We start from the raw sequence: 6753 nt of genomic DNA, 5'->3' as shown, positions 1-6753 counted from the left end.
CTTAGTATATTGCTAGAAATAGCAAATGCTATTGCCAAATAGTGTCTGTAATCCGACAACATGCTGTCCATTCATGGTTCACCTCTAGCCTAACCTTAAAGATGGCAGAAGATTGGAGATCTGATACTCTTAACTCTGCAAAAAGGGATTGAGATATATTGCTGCACACAAATAACAGTCCTGCAAATAGTTCTTTGAGCACTAGAAGTGGAGCAGTAACTGTGCAACAGAAGCAAGCGGGAGTGAGCATAGCTGTGATTCTGTGATTCTGGGAGCTCAGCAGTGTGACTATTAATCAGTTTGATATCAAATTAATGAATATATTCAGTCTATCTCAGAACCAGCAAGGTCTTTGGTTCTACTAGCATGGTGTACACAGAGGCTACGCATCTGTGCATAAACAAGCCTAGTCACAGAGTTTGGATTAGAAAGGGCTGTCCCTAGCTTGTTCTGAGAATGCAAGTGGGAAGAAGGTAAACTCCACGGCAACCTGCCAACACCTACATTCACAAAACTTCAGAGACCTCGCATGCCTCTGAGATCATGTACCTTGCTTCACTAAAACTTCACTGCAGGCTCAGTGAAAAGGAGGAGATGTGCATAAATTTACTTAGTCATTATATAGCTTTATGATAGAAAGTATATGAAAAATAATGAACTATAATCACTCCTCTCATTAGGCCCCAACCACTTCCTAATTATCTCCAGTGAGCCAACAGCACAAAAAGAGATGGGATAGAATAGCTTTACATAACTGGTATAGCAACATGCATAGCAAACATGAGGCTTTCTGCACTTTGTACTGGGTGCATAAAAATGCTGGACAGAGCTCAGATGGAAGAAGTCAGCCTTCCCTCACCTCTCGAGCATTTTTAGGTTCCTCTCTCAAGGCAAGCAGTCTCTCTGTATAATGTCACCAACCCTATTCATTTTGCTCCACAGTGTTCCAGTGGCATCTGTAATGGTGATAAAAAAAACGGGCTCTTGAATGCTGATTGGCACTGCTAATGACCATGACACTGCAGAGTGCTGTGTGTTTCAGCAGTGGCTGGCTTATTTTGAGTCCTGACTTTCCATTTAGCAAAGTAAACCAAGAGCATGACATAGCCTCTGAGTAAGCATTTTACTGAAACTCAAGTGTTAAAATAGAACAGACCAAAGGACTATCAAACATAATACCTGGGAAGGGGTGAGATAGGCGAACAACAAAAACCAAACACTTCTTTTGTTTAAAAAAGAAAATGTACATGCTTTTGTCAAACACTGGTTTCTACAGTTAGTAGACTGCACTTCTAAATTCACTGATTTTTGCACTGAAGTACACATACACAGCTTTCTAAGTTAACAGTCATGTGGTGCTGACTTGCATTGGCTAGAAATCTTACCTGGACTGAGGACACCTCCCTCTTACCCACACATGGTCAGAAGGGTAGCAGAAAGTAACCTCTGTAACAGCAGGCAGAGAGGAGGCCAGGGGTGATGGAGGGTGCTCATAGCAGTCCTGGGTCAGTGCTCCCACCTCCTTTCCTGAATTCTGAATCTGAAAGTCTCTGCTGTTTTCACAGCATGTTGCTTTTGTTCTAGTGGTAAGGTGCATGCAAAAGTCACACAGCTCACCTAGGGTGACTTAGTCATGAGTTCATAACCATGCTTAGCACTGGTCCTTTCCACTGCTTTGGCTGCTGAATTGTACCACTACGATGACTTCATATAACTGTATGTCATACACAGAAAAAATACATGAGCGCAGGGAATGCATTTACAGTAGTTGAAAGATGCACTGCAATATAGCTTACAATAAATTTGTACAACTAATAGGATTAATTAAACTTCAGATTAAAATACATTAAATACATGAGTCGTCACTTCTGTGAGACTATCCCTAGTCTGTGCAAGTGCTTCAACAAATCCCATCTATTGCGTTTGTAAAGAAAAGGTATTTTATTTCTGGCAAGGGAGAAAGAAGAAAGATTTTTCCTCCCATTCCACATCCAATTAACAAAACATCAACGGAATTTCTGGCATGTGAGGAGAGCAGACAGATAGTGGACAGACAGCACAAACTTCAGTAAGCTTGGCCCACATTCTCTTCAAGTACTGGTGAGAGGTTCATTCTCCTCCCCAGAAATACAAGGAATAACAAGAAGTGTCCTCCCAAGGTCAGCAGCTCAGGACCTCACAGAGGACTATGCTGCTGCTCATACTAACTAAAAACTGTTGATGGAATGAGAATTTTAATACTGCCCGCTAACAAAACTGCAAGTGCAGTATTACTCACATTAAAAAAAAATGATACATGGGTCCACAAAATAGGGTTTAGTCTCTGTTTTGCTATTTTTTTTCATTTGAGCTGAAGAAGTTATTCAAAAATTTAATTTAAAATATGACATTATTTATATGTACAATTTATGAAGAACCCAAGATGGCAAAATCAGACAAATATTCTCAACCATTCAAAAATATTATCTTAACAAATCTATCTGCTTGGAACGACTCCTTAAGCTACTATAAGGTTCCTTTTATTATTTTTATACCTGTGAAAATGCACAGATCACTCTGAAAGTAATGCCTCCTCTTTATTTCCATGGAAACTACAACAGATACAAAGAGCACAATAACACTACTTGACAGAGAAAATTCTCAGCTACAAACCACTGCTTTTCAACACTGCCACCACAATTAGCTGTTCATTTTCACCAGCGACGAACAAGAGCCTGCATGCCGCACTCGTAAACATCTGCATTAGTGGAGCTGACCCACTGCCACTGTCACCACAGCAGAAACGCACCACCCATTGCCTCACTGTGCTCACACCCACTGGTTGGTCTCCACAAACATTCGGCAAGCATCGATGAATGTCAGTGGGTGCCGTTTTTTCCTCATGGAGGAATTCAGTGACACAGCGTTGCTTCACGGCACTTCCACGCCAGCCGCCATTTTGTCAGCCTGCCCCTCTGCTGCCATCTGTTGCAGGGCAACAACAGGATACTGGCGGAAGGTTCAATCTACTGCCAACGTCCGCCTCTGATGTCATGGGCCAACATCATAAAATAGGAGGCTTCACTTTCTGAGAAGCCTTGTAAATCACTGATTTGCATAACTGTGGATGTGAGTATCTGTATCCTTGAGCAGTTTTTATTACCACTCCACCCTGGCTATGAAAATAATTTGGTAATTCTTCGATACAGAACAGCACACATATGGTGCACAAACCACAAAGGCAGCGTGAACCTCTCTCTCTCTAAATCACATATATATATAACAAGGCCAACTTTTACTTCCTTTGCTTGCTCACACAAATAAATAAGCAGTGCAAATTCATATAGGTAATTATTTATGGACAAGGTTAAGTTCATTTGCATTTCTGACTATCTGATAGAAGTGAAGTCAAGTCCACACTACCTAAATTGCATGAAAAATAACACTATAATACTTACTTATGTAGTGTATCTATGAAAGCCAGATGCAAAAGATGCGTGCTCCATCTCTCAAACATAGTTCTAATGAAAAGAAAAAAAAAGCCTTAAAAAGTGTTTAGAAGCCTGGGAATACAGATAAATATCTGATGGGATTTTCAGAAGCATACTGGTTTCTTTCCATTACAGTCACACAAAGAAGATATTTCCTTCTAAAGACTGTGTATTTTCAGAAGATAACCTTTTGTATATTTGCCCTTAAATCTTTATTTATTCCTATGTAAATATACAACACAGATCAATGTTCAAGAACAAAAATTAAGTTTCAGAGGGCACTTTTGAAACAGTTTTAAAATATGTCATTCAACACCTCTGAGAAATATTTAAAAAACAACTAGATCTGGCTAAAAATTAATAAAAATAAATTGCAATAATTATCCATAGGAATTGTTCTTGATAGTCATATGAATGAAATTTTGCTATAGGAGAAAATAGGCATCATTGAGAGGGAGACCACTTCAGACATCTTCAGCATGGGGGGAAATTTATGTCTGTGCTCAGAACCATCCAGGAGCCAGACACTACCAACAATGTCTTTACTCTGCAAACACTTTACGAAGCACAGGAACCAAATATATTGCAGGTGAAATTCTCCACTGTGCAAGGGTCTTTCACAGGTCTCCGTATTACATAAGTCCTACTTAAATACTATTCTAAAGTTGCACAAATCTACAGCACTGGCATGAAATTTCCCTTGGAAGAATTCCTTGAGCCCTTTGAAAAGGATGTACTTTGATAGCATCTATCACAGTCTCTTAAGCAATACATAAATCTTCTGCTGGCCTCTGCACTGAGGTAGGTACACCTTGCAGAGTGTCTTTCTTGTTCTGAAGAAATGTCACAAAATCCTACAGTGCTTTACAGTTTGCACTTAACAGACTGAGCAGACATTACATACTGCCAAATTTCCAAACCACCAGTAAACACATTAGTTTCTGAAATAATCAAGAGAGCAGAGGCATGAATATTTTACAGGCTAGCCACTCACAGCGTCTGGCCCTGGACTTGAAATCCTCATTCTGCTGAAACTGGTGAGAGTTGTTACTGACAATGGTGAGGCCAATATCTCACTCCATCTTTTCAACTGATAGTCACTCGTCATCACTAGCCCGTGCTCCAGCCCAATCTCTACCTCAGACTTCATGAGTGAGATTTCTCAGTGCCAGACTTTTCTAAAAAGTCTCTTCCATTCTTAGGAAAAAGCTCAAGACAATGAGAATTGCCTACCAAGCATGACCAGCTTGCTCACAAATTTGACACGATTCCTCAAAAGAAGTCAAGTGCCATGCACCCAAACTACTGCTGTTTCTTTACAACAGCGTTCAAACCATCCACCTTGCAGGTTCCAGAATTCCTGATTACCTGGCTATGCGTACCCAAGTAGAAACCTCATGGGAATGAGCTGCCTTGATCTCCTGCCGAAGACCAAATACTGCTAGGTATGACTTTCCAATAAGGTGATCCTGATCTGGGAGTGGATCTAAAAGGTCCAGTTCACAGCATCCAGACCCTCATTTTTTCTCAAACACTGTCTGAAAAGAAAATTTTAACAGTCGAAATATGGGACCCTTAGTTACAAACAATAATGCAGAGTAACTCACCTGTAACATTCTACTCTATGATTCTTTCTTTTTGAAAAGGTAAAAAACTATTTAAGGACAAAATGAAAGAGCTCTGTACTATAACTCTCAATGAATTTACAGTAGGTTTGCCCAAACCTGTAAATACAGGAAATATTTTTGGCTTTCATAGTCTCTACAGAGTGTCCTAAACAATCTGCTGTTAGCTCTCATGGGGTAAGTAAATTCTCTTGCTCCTACTCTTCACTTGTACTCTGTCCTCTTCCCCTTCTTTCCTGGGGAAAAGCACACTTCTGTTCAGAAGGGAGAAAAAGGTATTTACCTTCCCAACAGTAATTGTTTCTTTCCTCTGAGATGCTAACACGGCACACAGGTTCTTTTTCTTGCCTTTAATGTTGCTGCCCTTACACTGAGGAATGGGCCACTTACTCTGAGTTCCTGATTCTTTCTTGTTGCAAAGCCCCAACAAATTCTGCTGGCTACCCTAATTGTAGAATCACAGAATCATAGAATGGCCTGGGTTGAGAAGGACCACAATGATCATCTAGTTTCAACCCCCCTGCTATGTGCAGGGTCGCCAACTACCAGACCAGGCTGCCCAGAGCAATCATCTCACTTTGTGAGAAAGGCTTCCTCACTATTCTTCTTCTGTTCCTTTCCATTCTCTAGAACTGTTGTTCTGAAGAATAACTCAGAACAGAACTGTACATCTGTCCTTAGAAACTACTGCATGACACCTTTTTTGGAATGATGACAATGACAATAATGTCATATTGTTTACTCCTAAATACAAATCCTAAATTAAGCGTCTACAAATAGGCTCTGACTGTGAATATACTATAGCTGTCCTGTAACAGATATGATTAACCTGCTTCCTAATCCCTAAAACTTAAAAAGTGTTTTATTTTTAAAGCATTCAGAGAATTCTTTGCTGTAGTAAAAAGGCTGTTCTTACCAGCTTGGTAGTCATTTTCTTGTTCTTCACATTTTAACTTTGAGAATGACTATAAAAGTCACGGTAGATGTAGCTTTGTGTGCACATATTTAACAACAGGAGTAACTGGAAAACAGCTGGAAACATCTTTGTAAAAGGGAAATTAACCCCAAAGATGAGCCACCAACCCAACTTCATATTGATTACATTCACGGAAAAAAAGAAAAAAGTATGTGGCAACTGAGCTCTGTTGAGTTTTCTGTTCAATAAGAAGACATGTGTGAAACACTGCAATTTTTTGTTTTAAGTAACTGAATTGTCCAATGACTGCAGATCTTTGGGCTTAACCGCACTGCCACTGAAACCAATCTTGTGGTTTGGCCCTTAATTAAAATGATTTTTAGATTGTGACAAAAAGAACCTGAACTTTGACAGCAGCTTTAAAGATACCTGTAGTCTACTAAGGGTCTCAAAGACACGACGCACATTATGAAGGCCCCCCCACAGGTCTATTCCCCTGAATAACCTGTTTTGATTCAACTGGAAGATTCCAGTGAGAAAGTTACAAGGAATGGCTGAGGAAAGGGGGTTGTTCAGTCTGGAGAAGAGGTGGCTCAAGGATGACCTTATTGCTCTCTACAGCTCCCTGAAAGGAGGTTGTAGTGAGGTGGGGGTCAGTCTCTCTTCCCAGGCAACAGCAATAGGATGAGAGCTAATGGCTTTAATTTGTGCCAGGGGAGGTTCAGGCTGGATCTTAGGGAAA

At 40.2% G+C, this 6753-nt stretch overlaps 1 long non-coding RNA gene across 1 annotated transcript; it reads right to left on the bottom strand.

Annotated features, from left to right (window-relative positions):
* Positions 1–858: 858 nt before the first annotated feature.
* Positions 859–5267, bottom strand: LOC128073284 (uncharacterized). The gene is made up of 3 exons (XR_008202661.1): positions 4839–5267; positions 3438–3500; positions 859–956 (listed from the first exon to the last, which is right to left on the bottom strand). It is a non-coding gene; the product is annotated as an uncharacterized LOC128073284 (long non-coding RNA).
* Positions 5268–6753: the final 1486 nt, after the last annotated feature.

Source organism: Tympanuchus pallidicinctus, unplaced genomic scaffold (genome assembly GCF_026119805.1).
Source record: "Tympanuchus pallidicinctus isolate F22 unplaced genomic scaffold, pur_lepc_1.0 scaffold8, whole genome shotgun sequence".
NCBI lineage: Eukaryota > Metazoa > Chordata > Aves > Galliformes > Phasianidae > Tympanuchus > Tympanuchus pallidicinctus.
Note: the sequence above shows the minus strand (reverse complement) of the source record. Positions and strands in the feature narration are given on the sequence as shown.